This window comes from Sorghum bicolor, chromosome 3 (assembly GCF_000003195.3).
Source record: "Sorghum bicolor cultivar BTx623 chromosome 3, Sorghum_bicolor_NCBIv3, whole genome shotgun sequence".
Taxonomy (NCBI): domain Eukaryota; kingdom Viridiplantae; phylum Streptophyta; class Magnoliopsida; order Poales; family Poaceae; genus Sorghum; species Sorghum bicolor.
In genome coordinates, this window is record NC_012872.2 from 46,621,838 (window position 1) to 46,638,784 (window position 16,947).

The window sequence follows — 16,947 nt, forward strand, 5'->3', positions numbered from 1 at the left end:
CTTTTGTTTATTTTTGATAAACATTGTTTAATCATTAAGTAACTAGACTTAAAAGATTCTTCTAGCGACTTACTGTCAAATTGTGCAATTAGTTTTTGTTTTCATCTATATTTAATGTTCCATGCATGTGCCGCAAGATTCGATGTGACGGGGAATCTTGAAAAAAATTTGGTTTGGGGTGGACTAAATAAGGCCTTAGTTCACCCAAAATCTAAAAACTTTTTAAGATTCTTCATCACATCAAATCTTACGGTATATATATGAAACATTAATATAGATAAAAATAACTAATTACACAGTTTTCTTATAATTTGCGAGACAAATCTTTTGAGCCTAGTTAGTTTATGGTTAGATAATAATTATCAAATACAAACGGAAATGCTACAGTGCTCAAAAAACTTTTTTTGCTGAGAACTAAATAAGGCCTAATACAATTTAGGCTTGTTTGGTTTGGTAGTCATACCTTCTATAAACCCATTTTGTATATTTGGGTGGTTTCATGGACATGATCGAATCGGTTGTTCTCATGAGCCTGAACTAGTCGCACAAGCTCCACTGCCTTGGCCCGCTGAAGGCACCGAATAAAAGCCTCAATCCCCAGTGCCCTTGCTAGGGTTAGTGGTTCATTCTTCACTCCCTCTGCCACTCTCTTGCTTTCACTCACCCTCCGCTCCCTCGCACTCTCGTTTTCTTCTTTTGTGTTGCTGTTAGGGTTCCCGGTTGGGGGCTCGTCAAAGAGTGTCGTCGATCGTCTCTAGGTGGCAGAAGGTGAGTGACTATGGTTTGAACCAGAGTATGCCTTCTTGATCCCTTTATGTTTTGTCTTCTTGAAGGTGTTTACGACCGGATCCGGTTTGTTTTTGTTCAGATCTAGATACTCTGCACCCTTTCTACTACTTATTGCGAGTAGAATATTTGTGGCTTGTTTTTTTACTCTACTATAAGCAACTTGATTTATTTTTCCCATGTGAAGGCATCCTCTATTTCTATTTCAGAGATAAACGAAAATATAAGCATCTAAACATATAGACAGAAAAGAGGGGTAGAGTTCTAACACCTCTAGCCTAAATTGCACATTGTCTCGGAGTCACTAAGCTATGAATAAAGTTTAAGATGGGTGCTAATTTAACACCTAACGTAGTGCGCAACAGAGAGTTTTCACCTTTCTAATGACAAAAACAACTACCATACTAATGATAATGGAGCCCAGAAAAAGAAACAATATTATATTACCTACTTCAATTCGATGGCATTCTCCGGCGTCTGAGGCTAGCCACGTCAGCTTGTGGTAATGTTCACGGAAAAAAAAGCGCCGCACAAATACCTCTCCATCCCCTACTTAGGCCTTGTTTAGTTCGCAAAATTTTTTAAGATTCCCCGTTACATCGAATCTTGCGGCACATGCATGGAGCATTAAATATACATGAAAACAAAAACTATTTGCACAGTTCATCTGTAAACCGCAAGATGAATCTTTTGAACCTACTTACTCTATAATTGGACAATATTTGTCAAATAAAAACGTAAGTGCTGCAGTGCCGTTTTTCACCCGTTTGTGCGAACTGAACAAGGCCTTACAGCGTGGGCAAAATAAAGACCCACAAACTTCCCTCGATACCTCTCTCTCCCGATGCCGACCGCAGGCTGCTCCCTCCTCCATCCTCCCGACGCCACAATAGGGGCAACGACAACGACGTCGGGTGCCAGCCGCGCGCCGCGGCTGCCCTCGTCCTCCTCTACCACCTCGTCCTTCTCTTCCTCCTCTCTCCCCTCCCCTTCCTTTATCTCTCTCTCCCCTGCCCTCCCGATGCGGCGGTGGGCGGCGTGGCCAGCTCGTGCGGCTGGCCCGAGGCGGCGCGACGGCGGCTCTGCTGCTCCTCCTCCCCCTGCATCCTCTCCCTTTCTCTCTCCCCACGACCATAGCCACGTTTGCTCTGCAGAAACCCTAGGTGCCATGGTGGGCTCGGATCTGGCCGCGGTGATTCCTGGCATGCGCTGCACCGCCATGGCTGCCTCCGACATTTCTGATGGTGGTGTCTCCTCTGCTCAATTCATTTCTTAGCGTCTCCCAGGTGAAGCAAGGCCATCCCTTTCCTCTGTATCGATCATATTGCAGTTTTCTCTATGTCCCTCTTATCATCCGTACTGCAGGTTGATGAATTGTAATGTCTCTGCTCCTCCCCTCTCTCCTACTGCCCAAAACCCAGCCACCAGGTACGGAGCACTGTGGGTGATTCTCCTTCCATATTTTGTGCTTCAGCTTTAGTGTTTAGTTTGCTAGAGACAAAGATTTATTTCTTCAGATTTGTTTACCCGCTGAAATGTACAGATGCAGTAGATTTGGCTGGTCATTACGTGATACGTTTTGTGCAGATTATTGCCTTGTCTGATCCCTTATAAATCTAAACCTTTTTTATGGATGTTTCATGCTAACCAATCAACGCTTAACCTTTTGTGTTTAATTTCATAGAGTCCAATAATTATTTCTTCTGATTTGTTACCCGGTGAATGCATAGTTGTATTTGATTTGCCCGGTGATTAATGAGATGTTTTTTGTTCAGATTTATGCCTTGTTTATTCCCCTATAAGTCCTTTTCTTTGTCAGATTAATTTTGCAGCAGTTCTTGAATACGCTCGTGATTATACATGCATGATTCATGTATGGGAGGGTGGGGGACGCGGCAGGGTTAGAACCATATGGACCTAAATAGGGGCTCATGATTCATTAGATAATCTTTTGTTTTTTTCTCTATGCATGTTCTCCTTTTCCAAGCCTTTTCAAGATACCACTAAATTTGTATTGAATTTATCTAGGGGTGATGGACAAGTTTGTGTCTTGGTTCCTAATAGTTCGCGTAAAAGATTGAGGCTCTCTATAGCTACGCATGCAGTATCCTAACTAAGGTACATTTCTATTCATATAGTTTGGGATGCTTTGGAGTGTCAATTGTCTTTGCTTTAAAAAATGGTATCATGTTCATTTTTCACTCCTAAAGTACTCCAAGGATTCAAGTATTGATGTAGACATCTACGGCAAGCTAGAACTGTAGAAATAATAAAACATAAATTATATGATTATTGATGCTCTTGTTATTCCTTAGTTAGGTTCAGGTTTTTACATGTATATACCTTCGTATTGGTTGGTGTCACGAAGTGTCTTTAGTAAAAATAGAGATAGGGTAATCCTTTGGATGATACATTATTAAATTAACATGTGTAGTTATATAACTGCAACCAAAGAAAAATGAATCCATTTGTTAACCTCCAATAACAAAGATTTATATGATGATAAGTTTATATTGTTGTCTGATTTTTATACTTAGTTAAATCTTTCCTAAGTAGCGAGACTCTTCTGCTGATAATAAGTTCTTTTAACTATATGAATCATGGGGAATTCTCCGGCGTCTCAGCCCCATCCACATCATCACCGTGTATTGTAGCATAAAAAGGAGATAAATGTCTCCGGAACTGGTTTCTCATGCTCACCACCCCTTAAGCTTTGATTTGTATCCTCATTGCTTATAATGGAATGTTCTCAGCATATGCCATTGGCCATTTTCCCATTCTTCAGCTTATGATGAAAATTCCATACCACTGCTCAAGGATAGCATCTGATGTTCATTCGCTTGTGAGGTATTCGGCATGACCTACTACATACTCTAGTTGTCGGCATGCCTTGAAGCTCCAAGTTGATAAACAAATGATGATTGGTATGTTTCTGAGGCCTCTAAAAAATCCTACCTGCTTTGAAACAAATACCTTCTTTGTTGCTGCAGCAGAAATTTTATGGACCTTTAAAACAACGTGTTGGTTTGCGGGACAGAAATGTCAGTGGGATTTACTATTATTTATGTTGCAATTTTCTTTGGTCTATATAGGTGCTACAACTAGATGACGAGCAAAGCAGCTTTTCATTTATTAGGAACATTTTTTTTGCAACTATCCATTTGTTATGAAGATTTTTTGCCTAATTTGTTAGCAATTTTTATTTAACTCAGCTGTTTTTGTTTCAGGAATGCCTGTTCAAACACCAACTAATTATTTTTGGGAATTCTCACTGTGCCTTTCTTTGTTTATTCAACCGTTAAAATTGTATGACAATTTTCCCTATCTTATTTCCAATGCTTTGTACATAACAAAAAAATGCATCGCTTTATCTTAACAGTACTTGGTTCGTTCACCAACATTAGGATGCTACTGCATTGAGTAATACATTTTCCTGTTATAAATGTACATACCGACACAACTCATTTGCCAGTCATTTAGCATTTTGTAATAAAGATATCGCTGTTAGGCGGCTGTTATGCTTTTCCTGCCAAATTATTTGCTTATTTCACTCTCAACAATCAAGTTCTCTATGCGCCATTTGTCAAATTTTGTGCTCCCTTCTAACAGGGTGCAAGTACCTATCTAGGGCATTGTGTCTCTATAATCTGCCTTTATATGGTAGATTCAAAAATTTTATGCCTCAATAATATTCTTGTTCCAATTTTCTTCCTATTACCATGGATTCTCTAACATTTAAATTTGGACCACACTCTGGAACGACTCGTACTTACACCATTTCAAATTCAGCTTTATATAAAAAAGCTTTGTGGTTTAATTTGCATTTGCACATCCAAAATGGTTTTGGTATTATCAAATGAAATTTAGGTGTGCATACTGCTGCTTGGGTTTTCTTTTTTCTTTTATTGCTATATGGTGATTCTCAGAAACCTACAGAGTACATGTTTCTCCTTTTGAGCACTCCTACTTACAAGCATAATTGCACATGGTAAGATTTCGTGTCATCTCCATGTTGGTTTACAACTTATACAATGATAATATGTGCGTCAGAAACAAAGCATGTATATTTGAACTAGCCTAGAGGAACCATGCCAGTTAATTTTTTCTATTATACTACTTTTAGAACTAATATAGTTGGGTGCAGTATGGCAACTTAATTATGCTACCTCAGAGAATACAAGTGCTATATACATTTAGAATTCTATCTTGGTTATGATACTTTTAAAAGTTTTGCATGCACGGATACCTTGTTATGATTGGGACGTCTAGTTATGAACTCTATTTAAATATCATTGGTACACAATTAAGTGTTGCGCTATCCCATCAATCATTATTAAAACCTCTACTTACAAATGTTAAAGTACGGTTCAAGGTTTTTTCAGTGCAACTAAGGTCGTTACATGGTTTTACTTAGTTCTACTGAGATGTTATGAGTCCTAGACTCCTAGGTGGCCAACACTATTAATTATTGCTACTGACACATCGTTGTAGTTTAAGGTTGCTTAGAGTTGGAAATTTATGTGTACTTTTACTTCTGCTCCATGTCTTACCACTAACTGCCGAATAGCTTTATGTCAAGACAAAATGATTCTTATACACTGTTTGTTTTCATATTTTATTTTATTATAGTATTTCTTCGAGTTGTGATATGGTCCATGCACAAATAACTGCATGCATTTTCAACACATGCATATTCAGGTTTCTCAATCCATTTGGATGTTTTCTGGACTGCATACATCACCTGCATATCCGTGTTTTTTTGGTTTAGCACCATGGAAATGATAATTTTCATGTTAATTTGTTTTGTCCATCTGAAGAAAATCTCAATGCTAAACAGTAACTTATTTTTTAAATGCTAATCCATAGCTATGATTTTTACCTAATTAAGAGTTTTGTATTATTATGTCTTAACGGTCCAGAACTGTGTTTTATGAAATTTATTATATTTTCAATCCAAACAACCTATATCAGTTACTTTAATGTCTATTTGTTTTATCTCCACCTCCATCATGCTTCCTTCTAACTTGCAGTATGAAGCTCCAACCTTAATGTTTCATAGGACGCCCCTTGTTACTGTCAAAATCATTTTTGACACAATTACATACCTACTAAGAGTTAAGGCATCTTGGTGAGTTTTTCATAGGCCGCTTTGTCTGTACTCGATGTTTGTTTATGCATTGTTCTGCGCAGTAACACATATTACATGCCTACTGCCTCTTTTGGCAATTGTTATTATCTTATATTGAGTGTTCCTTTATCTGTTTTTTTGTTATAGTCAAATCTGAATGATTGTTGGGTCCTTCTGTGGCTATTCAATTTAGTTTCTATTGTCTACTCCTTAACACTTAAGATTTTGAGGTGTAAAGAATTATGGCTTGATGGATGCCAAGAATGGACTTAGTTCTGACACTAAAGGTGATAGAATATCTCTAGAGAGTCAATCCTATGTGAGTGTCTTTGACTTAAATATGCATGTTGTGGAACCTCTGATTCAGAATACATCAGCCTATGTATCCTTTTCTCTTTCACTTCAATACTGTAATCTGGCTTAATGTTTTAGGACTGTAATGCCAGCTAGAGGCTCTGCTTACCCAAATTTGGCTCCTCAACTCAGCTTGGACCGTAAGTCTAGAGTCTGGACTATAAGGAGTTGTTGACATCCAGAACAAGTATGGGATTGCTGACGAGCCTAGCCAAGAAATAGGTCAACCTTCTAATTTTTATTTGAACAAACTAGTGCTCAATTTTTAGTTTCCTGCTATAGTTGGCCTGAAATTACAGACCATTTGTTTTACATGTTTTAAATTTAAGAACTAGAAATTAAGGTAGGTACAACATCTTATCTTGTCTTTATTGTCCATTGTTTGCACCTAGCATTTTGATTTCCTTTGAAGCCATTTTCCCCCTTTTTCCCACACAACCATCCTTCTTATGTGTATGGATGCTTCCAGTTTATTATCACAGGCATACATCTCCACATGGCCAATGTCCATTGCATGTGCTATAATAGATTGATTGAAAACAATTTATGAATCCTTTTACTCATAATAAATAGCCTTTTTTTGTTTTCAATTCCTGCAAATCGTTAAAGACAGTTCCAATTCTAGGTATGTCAGAAAACATGTTATTTGCCACTGCTACTGCCAACCTATTTGCCACACATGTACACTTCAATTGTGTTCGGTTTTATTCGATCATATCTAGGTTAGTTATCTAATTCTATAGGTTTTCCTTTGTTCCATCCCATGAAGTATCTTAGTTTACACATGCTTCCATGTTTCATTTGAACATATGTTTCATTGGTTTTGACAAGATGACTGAACATTGTGCCAACTTTACATAGCTCAACTTTAGTACAATCCTCTCTAGGTATTACAAATAACTATTTTTATTTGTTACGTTTTGTGTTTCATTTTTCTTATTAATATATTGACTCATTACTATTTACTCAGTCATTTAAAAAGCACAAAGAAGTATCTGAGTTCATGAGAAATAGTCCCCTTCCTTAATCCACTATAGCTTGCTGGACAAGTGGATGTTAAGTGTAGAGGACCATATCTTGTCTTTACTGTCTATTATTTACATCTAGCATTTTTGTTTTCCTTCAAAGCCAAATTCTTGATTAGATCAAAATTTCTAGGGTACTTTCCTTAATCTATTTTAATTCCCTACATTTTTACTCCATGAACTTATGATACATAAGCCAACACAAAGTGTTGACCTTGCCATCACTGAATGTCTATCGAAATTATTTTCTAGTTAGCTACTTTTCACTTCATAATTTCATCAAAGATAGCATCATACATGGTACAACACCTAAAAAAGGTCGACATCATGTAAAACACCGCACACCTAAATAGCTGCCCAACCAAACCTATATTCTTTTTGTATATCATATACATAGCGATGCCACTTTCTACTTAAATATCATTCAGATGTGCTCCATTGTAGGTGTGGGGGTATAAACCCCTATACCCTTACAGCTAGACTTGGGCGGGGTGATTTGGCCCATTACAAGATGAGTCACAGCTTGATCTACCTACTCGGAGTTCTGCGCAAGGAAACTCGACGTGCAGATCAAGTAAGATCCTGTTCGGTTAGAATAGAGATTGATATCGTACTATCTATGACAATTGTAACTGACTAGGATTTTTCTAGATTTGTAACCTTGTCCCCCAGACTATATAAGGAGGAGCAAGGGAACCCCTTAGAGCAACTCATAACACCTCGTATTAATACAATCAGACGCATGACGTAGGTATTACGCCCTTACGGTGCCCAAACTTGGATAAAATCCTTGCCTATGTCTTGCCTCACCATCTAGTTCGTAGCTTGCGCACCTGTGTGCCGACAATCTACTACCGAGGGTATACTCCAAAGTAGACTACCGACCAGCTTTTATCGATAGTGGCGTGCTAGGTAGGGGTGTGCGTGCCAGGTAGGGGTGTGCGTACTAGATAAACAAGATGGTCATCATTCCCGCTTCCGCATCCGTGGCAGGAGGCCTCACGTTCACCATTGGTCAGATCACCTGGATGACCGGTTCCGACGGCTTCACCGCCACGATCATAGAAGAAACACAGATCTAATCTGCGCCAGTTTTTTCTTCGACCACGTCGGCTGCGACCACGACCACGTCAGCCACGACTACCACGACTCTGACAACGTCTCCAACTGCGTCGACGACACGTCCTCCACTTCCCCGATACAACGAGAAGCAGATTGGCAACGCCGATCTGCTTGAGGCTATCGACCAGGTCGACCTCAAGCTCTTTGAAACCCTAGCTCTGGTAGATTCAATCTCGGGTCAGACTACCAGACCAGACCAAATTGATCATTACAGATCTATTCGACCAACTCATGTCACTACACACAAATAGTTGGAAATAGATCTAATGATCACCGCCACCCTAGAAGGACGGACCGTTCAGACTAAAGTAACCCCTCAGATTGGCAGTGATTGGTGTTTCCTCACGGCCTACGCAACTCGGCTGCACTGGCCTCGCATCACACACATCTGCTATTCGCTGATTCTACGCTGACAGAACCAATCCAGGATTAGCGTACCTTAGGCGCACGCCAAACACGCCACTTCGTCAACATGGTCTCCATCTATATTGTCCCAGAGAACGACACTTCAAGCACACAATCTAGCACTGGGTCTGTCCCGACCGACCGAGGTTCTGCACCTCGAGGATGATGAGTACGATATGGATTTCCCTCCATACCCTCTAGGCTTCCCTCGCTTTCTAGTCTTCCCACTGTGACGAGGAGATCTGGTCCTCAACGTTAGCATTGACAAACTGCCACTTGATGGCGAAACCGATGACCAGAGGCAGTAACACGAGCAGCGGAATGCCAACTGCGCTCAACGGTGAGCACACGAAGAAGAGCAGCAAAGACATATAAACTAGCAAAACCTTGACGATGTTTTTGACATGATGAGTAATCAATAGGTTTTCAAAACCCAAGTGCCAACGTAGCTATCGCTATGGCAAAACTCGAATGACTGCCAAACACGCCAGAATACCAGGATGTCCGACTAACATAAGGGCACACCTGATCGCCGCCATGGGACAAACAGCAGATCTAATTAGATGGGCTCAGGCTGCCTCTTATAGGCCTGCCATCTCTAGTTGCAGTAACCAAAGTCACGTCTCACCACCACCTAGTGATTCCCGTCATGACCAATCACCACTAGGCGGCGCCCACCGAAGAAATAATAACGACCACCGCAATCAAGAGGAGCACCACAACGACCGTGATCGAGATGCCCGTCAACGTCGTCAAGACCATCACGGTCACAACCAAGAAGTCAATCAGAGGGCAGACCATGATCTCTGCCATAACCTTCCACCACGGGACGTACGTGACCACATTGACAAGCGCATTAATGACAGGGCGGCCCATGAGAACATCCGGCGCATTGAATATGATACTGTGCATGGCCCCCCCAGGTTGAAGCAGTTTATCCCTCATCTCTGGCAAGTCATATGGCCCCACAAATTCAAGCTAGAGAAGCTTAAGAAATACGATGGCAAGGAGAATCCTGAGAACTGGATCACCCTATACAAGACTGACGTCCGGTCAGCCACAGGCGACAAACACGTGATGGCAAAGTACTTCCCCGTCATCCTTGATCAAGCCGGTTACCAGTGGCTACTCGGCCTACTAGAAAACTAGTTTGACACATGGAAGGAGTTACGCCAGACTTTCATCGACAACTTTATAGCTACCTACGAATAGCCTGGCAACAAATACAACCTCGAGAGGATACGTGATCGCAAGGTCAAAGCTCTACGCCTCTCGGCTAAATAACGCTCCCTATACAGTTTGGTACTCCCGACCACTTCCGCATCGAGTTCGTCAACTTTGTGGTCACTGACTTCGAGGGAACGTATCATGCCATCTTGGGTCGTCCCTCACTCACCAAGTTTATGGCACTACCACATTACACTTACCATCCTCCTAAATTTTCATGGCCATATGACTTACAGATTTAAAGATACAATCACCCTCTTTTTATTAGGGAATAAAAGAGATAAATCATAACTAAATATTTCTGCAAAAACATGTTATGTTTCATATTTTTATTAAAAACTAAATTAACTCAAGAACATAACCAAATTTGAATCATTCAATTTGGATATGCAAAACTCGAGTTATGGAATTTACAAAAACAACACCAAATCTGCCCAAAAACAAAAATAGAGGGATAGGGAGGTAGAGGGTGACAGGGAGGGACCCACGCGTCAGTGACTCTACAGTGAGGGCCGAGGCTTCCCCACTGGAGAACTCGACGACAGCGAGGTCTCCACGGCAGCCAAGGGCACCATCGTGCTCTCCTCTCTCTTCCATGTCGATTGAGGTAGGATTCCCTAAGTCTACTGCACCGGAGGTGCTTCGCCGTCAAGAATGGCGGCGCGGCGGTGTTGTGTGGCGGTACACCGGCGAGCTAGGGCCACGGTGACCCAGTCGAGGTTCATGCCGAGCAACAGTGAATCAAGAGAAAGTGATAGGAGAAGGAATCATGGCCGGAGGTGGACCAGAGAGCTCTGGCCACATCGTCGGTGAGCGCGGGGTTACTCCAGCAATGTAGAATCACGGCGGAGTGAGCAATGTGGGCTCACTGGTGCTCGGCTGGGGCAATGCATGGGTGCGACGACGAGGTAGAGGACGTCCTAGTGGAGCTCTGTGCGCGGTAGCTTGGCTCAGGATGCAGGGTAGAGCACTGGCGAGTTCGCCGTGCAATGGCGGAGCGCAGTTGAGCTCTAGCGGGAGGAAGAAGACGAGCTGGAGCTAGGAGTGAGCGCGTCTGAGGCGTCAAGGAGGTGCGTGGCGCTCAAGTGAACGTGTTGGCGCTGACTGGCGGGGTCGCCGTTGACATATGGCCGACAGGTGGCCGGACACGCAGCAGCGCCTTGATCCCCAGCTCTGTTCTGATGAACTCGATTGAGACTTCAACGACGACTGAAACTGAAACTTTGTCGACGTTTTACTCGCAATCTACTCGATGGATTTGGCTCAAATTTGTTCCATTGGACAGAGGTACATGAGTTCTACAACTTTGGTTTAAGAAACATGATCTAATTCACCATGGATTTCAAACTACAAAGCTCCCAAGTACCCTACCTTGAAACTGTGTTGCACTGGACTTAGAAAAATTTGACTAAGTGCAAAAACAGCACTAATTTCTGACTTGTGGGCCACTTTTGAGCATGTTACATACATTTTCATGAAAGGGTCCCAGAATAACTTTTGTAGCTTATACAATTTGCTACAACTTTGATTTAGGGATCATTGCCATGCAAGGTCTCTAACACTGTTTTCATAAAAGGTCTTTGAAAAAGGGGTCTAGGAGGTCAAAGTAGGTCAAACTAGGGTTACCATGACTTAGGGGAAGTTTTGGGTGACACCTCCAACATGAACGTTGTTCCAAAACATATTCTAAGCTTAGTTAAAGTATTTGTGGGGACAATAGACACCTATTTGCATTGGTTCTACTATGGCATACACATATATAAGCATTCGAACAACTCTTTGCATACAATTTCACATGAAATGACATATGATCATGGCATGATGCTTATGAGTGAATGTGATAATGCTCATGCTAATGCAATGCAAGTGCTTAACATGCAAGGCTAACACTAGAAGTGTTACAAGATTAATTAAGAGTTTGAATCCCTAAGTTATTACTAATTCATTAAGTCTATCATCTACATTAGCAAAAAATACAATCATATATATAGCATAAAGGACTCTTCATCTATGCATAAGGAACATCACTGTAGAGAGGTTTGGGATCATAACAAGACAACCCTAGAAGACCGTGTTCTACTAGTCCTACATACAGGGAGTGGACTACATATGACTCAATGGGATTATTATCATGCCTATGATCTACCACATGGCCCAACATTGGGTGCATTCGTAGGTGTTGACGGTCCTTAAGTACCAAATATAATCATCAAATAAATAAAGAAAAGGATCCAAATGCAACCAACACCTAGACTTAGGGTTTTATCTGACAGAATTCCATGAGTTTTGGTGTTTGTCTATTTCTGCAGGGGGTTATCAGGAAATATGGAAGAAAGGCCCACACGTCAGGTTTACATAGAGATATTAACGTGCCGCGCAATTTTCTATCATCCAGAAGACTCTAGAAGCCACGGGAACGAATGGGAAGGCGATCGGGCCCGGGGGCAGGGCGCCTGCCCTCCCCCTTGGGCGCCCGCCCTGTTGCAGAGTCCAATCAGGACCCGTCTCGCGGATTACGCTCCACCGACCTAAAGGATCAAGGATAACCGTTCAATCAATGTCGGTTTGATCCGACGGCCCACGTTCACCTGAGGGGACTATATAAGGAGACCCTCTGGCCCCTGGAGGAGAACAAGTTCATCATAGAGTTGAGAGGTGCCCTCGAAGGATAACCTTTCCTCTAAATAGACTTAGGGCTTAGCATCCAATGTGAGAGTAGACTAGATCTACTAGATTGAGAGAGATAGAGTTGAGGTGTAGATCGGAGGAAGCCCGACCTGTCGGTGTCTACTCCGAGGTTGTACCTGCAGGATCAAGTCTCCTAACCCGAGGCTTGCTCCTAGGATTCTTCAGTATTTCGACTTCTAAATTCTAGTAAGTTCTTGTTCTTATTGTTCTTTGGTTTATGAGTTTACTTTAATCTCTTCCGGTTGAGTTTAGAGTAATCATTGCTAGCGTAAATGTGGTGTTTGGGCTAGGGTACTCATAGATATCCCCTGACTAGCTGAACCGTGGTAGTAGCGAGGAACGTGACATTTCCGAGTTACGTTTGCAGCCCACATCTCGTTAGCAGGACGAGTAGGGTTTATAGGTGCGGGTCGAACATCCTCTGTGGTGTCTAGATTCCATGAGGAGCCTCCCCAATAGAACAATAGATCATCCTTACCAAGGTTAGAACGAGACTACAGTTGTAGTCTTCTCTACACATCGCTCACATCGAATCACATTCTTTGTAGCCTAAAGGGTAGTAGCAATAGATTTGGTTAGTCAGATGCACGCTTTCTACCAGTGGTAAAAATATAAATACGATACACTGGATAACCTCCCGGGTGAAGTGCTCACCGATATCCATGTGCTTGTGGATCATTTCCTAATGGCGTTACCAAATATCAACAAGCATTTCTGGCGCCGTTGCCGGGGGAGAAAGACGGTTTGCTGAGATAACTTTAAGTCTTGCTATTATCTTGTATTATACTTTTATAATTTTATTCTTTTATCTTTTTATTTTTTCCATCTTTATGGATAACTTAAATTCCACACCTATTATTGAATTTTTTGCACCTTCGGAGACCAGCCATAGACCATGGGAGTCAACAAGTCCTTTCTTTGCCTCTAATTATGATCTGTGTTTGGAGTTGATTGCAATAGGTCAAAACCAACCCTTTTCTATTGCTGAGGTCCTATCTTTTAATCAAGAAGATAATGAACTTTTAGCTACACCTAGGGAATCTTTTAATCTTTCTATAAATTCTGGTTTAAACCTAGCCCTACAAGACCATATTTTTTCTCGATATTTTCACATTGGTCTTAATCATATAACCTTCAGTAGAGTTTTTCTTTCTTTATCTATTAGTAAAGCAAGGTATGTCTTCATTCGTGGACATCCTTCTTGCACTAGTCTTCATAGAAAAATCTTAGAGATAAAGAAGGAATCATCTCCCAGATGAGGAAAGGAAGTTTCAATAGCCGATTTCCAAACATTTCAATCCCATGATTCGACTATCCAACCCAAACTAGTAGTGCTCCAAAATCATCTAAGCGAAGAAGAAATTCTACCTTTGGAAATTCATTTTGGGATAAGCTTAAACTTCCTGCTTCATAAGAGACCTTTGAGTGCATATAGTCTGAACCTTCCTAAGAAGGGATCTCTTAGAAAGCATCTCAAATCCAATCCCTTTGATGGACATCTAGAAAGACTCAAGGATGGCGTCTTAAGTGATGCAATAGAAGGAGATCAAAACCATTTAGAAGACAATCTCATCTTCTCCCCTTCTATGACCACTTTTGATGACTCGTTCGAACCTATCTTTAAACCCATCCTTGAGCCTAATAATTTCTACTATGCTCTTTCTCTTGAACCTCCCAATGATCCTATGAATCTATCTAGACATCCTGTAATACCCAAAATTTGATTTTGAATTAATAGGAATTAATTTGATTATTTAAGAATTTTTGTGAGCATTTGAATCTAGCAAATAAATAATTTTATGGAGAATAAAATTTATCATAAGGGTAGCAACATGCTTTTGCATTCATGCTGAGAATAGCATTTATTTTGTGTTGTGTGTTTCTGTTTTTACCTTTTGTTTTTGCTCAAAATTGCTTTGGAAAACATGTTTTGGAAAATAAAAACAAAAAAAAGAAGAGAAAGGGAGAAAGTCCCAGGGATCCAGGCTGAGGCCCAGCTCCCTTCCCCCGGCCTGCTCTTTTTTTTCCCATGCGCGTGGCCCACTAGTGGCCAGCCAGCCCCGCGCCCCCCTCCTCCCCACTGCGGCCCACCAAGCGCCAGGCGGCCCGCGCGCCCCACTTCCCTCCCTCTCCCTCCTTTCTTTGGCTGACGGTTGGGGCCCGTGTGTCAGCGTCGCCTTCCTCCTACCTCTCGCCGTATGCGAGCAGGACTCGGCTGAGAGTCCCGTGGCCGAATCAATCCCAAAAACTTCGAGATTTCCTTGCCAAAACGTGCAAAGCCAAGCCCTATAAAGCTCTGAGCCCACCCCGCACCTTCCTTTTGCAACCTTTAGCGTCCGAGAAGCCCTAGCCGCTGCGTTTGGATCTCACTGTGCCGAGCTTCTCCGTTGGCCGCGACCCGAGCCTTCCGTTCGCTTCTAGCCTGAGAAAACCCCTTGGGTGAGTTTGCCGCACTCTCCTCCACGCGCCCATGGTCTCGGTTTATGTTTTGGTGCTCGGAGACGAGAAGTCGGCGAAGCCGGAGAGCTCCGCGGTGGCGCAAATGGCGCACCACCGCGCCGGGGCACCCCCTGCTGGCCGGACCGACGCCAGCGCCCCCCTGCGTGTTTCCCAGCCGCCCGATGGAAGATCACCGGCCAGGATTAGAAGATACCCCTTTGGGAGGGTATTTTTCTTAAGAGACCCTCGGTTTTCTCTTAATTGAACCCGCGGTCCTGGCGCCCTGGAGGAGTTTACGTTTTCCAGATTTAAAAGCATATTTCTATCGGCTCAGTTCAAAGGCGCTTTCCAGAAATTACAGAAATGCCACTGATTTTATTTTACTCATAAAATGCTCATTTTAATTCCGTTTTTGTCCATTCAAATTCCGTTAGATTCGTAATTACATGCTCTACATGTTAGAATGTTAGTTTACTGTTTTGGAACTTTTTAATTTCCTGGTACTATTTAATTAATTATTTCTCTATAGGAAATCTTAGAAAATTCATATCTTTCACGTTTTAATTCCGATTTTCGTGAACTTTACGTTTGTGTGATCGTAGCGCTGCGTAGGATATTTTCATAGACTTTTATATTTGTTTTACCACTGTTTAGTGTAATGTTCTAATTATACCTTGTTTGCTTTGTGTATGATTGTCTCCATTGGATTACGTGTTGTTGATTGATGTTTGAGAATAGACGGTGAGCCGTACGTAGGTGATCTAGACCAAGCTTTTGAAGACCAGCAGGCTCAGGAGAGCTTTGAGCAAGGCAAGTATAACTTGGGATCATCCTTGTTACCTATTCACTTATAACTACACATATATATCATATGCATGCTATCACCTTGTCGACCTTAGCAAAATCATAGATGATTGTTACCTGGATTCCTTGCTACCTACTTGATATGCATTTGGTATAGATATGCTAGTGCTTGATATAATCCATGATCTTGTAAGATGATTAATAGCTATGCAATGAACATAAAAGAATGACAAATAACTGTATGAGATCTTGTCTGTACGTGATCACCCGGGATAACAGTGCAACCATGAGGGCTATAATGGCTCTGGCTTTAGCTCAGTATGAAGACCTTTTATAGCTTGTTAGAGGTTACCCGAAAGGGCGGAGGGGCTGAACCGTTTTGGGTATAGTGTGGCCTGTCTATATGAGTATAGGCTGCGAGTCATTGTGCCATCGGAAGGGGGCTCTATATCTGCGCGCAAAGGAAACCTTGCGGCCCTAACTTGTTAGACGAACTTTTGAAAGGCTTCATAGTGATCCCTGCCGACTTCCCTAGGAAGAGGGTTAAGAGATTAGCTACCTCGGGCGAAGGGGTAAATCATGACTCATGGGTAAAGATGTACAACCTTTGCAGAGTGTAAAACTGGTATACTAGCCGAGCTCACGGTCAGGAGCGGCCTTGGGGACATCTACATTAAGATGATGAGCTTGTTATGTTATTATGTTTATTTGATTATCGTTTATGCTATGAATTAATTATGCTTACACTAGATCATGTGATTAATGGATTATTTATGCTACCTTGACATTTGCTATCCAATGAATAAACATGCTATCCACTATTAAAAGCTGAATGCAGTCAAACCAGTGTCAGCTATTTGAGCCTCATGAACCCCTGGTTATACTTGTTGAGTACGATATGTGCTCACTCTTGTAATTTCCCAACACCTCAGGATATGCTAATGAAGATGACTGGAATGAGGATTACCG

The 16,947-nt window shown here is 41.8% G+C and overlaps 1 protein-coding gene across 1 annotated transcript in view; it reads left to right on the forward strand.

Annotated features, from left to right (window-relative positions):
* The window catches only part of LOC110433701, a 28,133-nt gene continuing 12,812 nt past the window's right edge, over nt 1,627–16,947 (forward strand). Inside the window, exons 1-4 of the mRNA XM_021456216.1 lie at nt 1,627–2,072; nt 2,152–2,214; nt 2,815–2,904; nt 3,411–5,914. The gene's annotated coding sequence lies outside the window, so the exon portion shown is untranslated. The remainder of the gene's footprint in view (nt 2,073–2,151; nt 2,215–2,814; nt 2,905–3,410; nt 5,915–16,947) is intronic.